Raw genomic sequence first — 271 nt, forward strand, 5'->3', positions numbered from 1 at the left:
GTAGATAAATGGATAGACAGATATGATGGATTAATAAGTGGATGGAAGAATTGTGTGGGTGGGTAGATAGACAGACAGACAGAGCTTGGTGAATGGATGACAAAGTGAGTGGAGGGATAGATGATGATGATGATAGAGATAAATCGAGATGGTAGATAGATGATAGATAATCTAAGTTATAGCCACAAAGATTGATAAATGACAGAGAGAAGTGGATGCTATGTGATAGATAGGTACATAGATGATGGATGGTCAGCTAGAAGAGAGAGAG

This window comes from Myotis davidii, unplaced genomic scaffold (assembly GCF_000327345.1).
Source record: "Myotis davidii unplaced genomic scaffold, ASM32734v1 scaffold434, whole genome shotgun sequence".
Lineage (NCBI taxonomy): Eukaryota > Metazoa > Chordata > Mammalia > Chiroptera > Vespertilionidae > Myotis > Myotis davidii.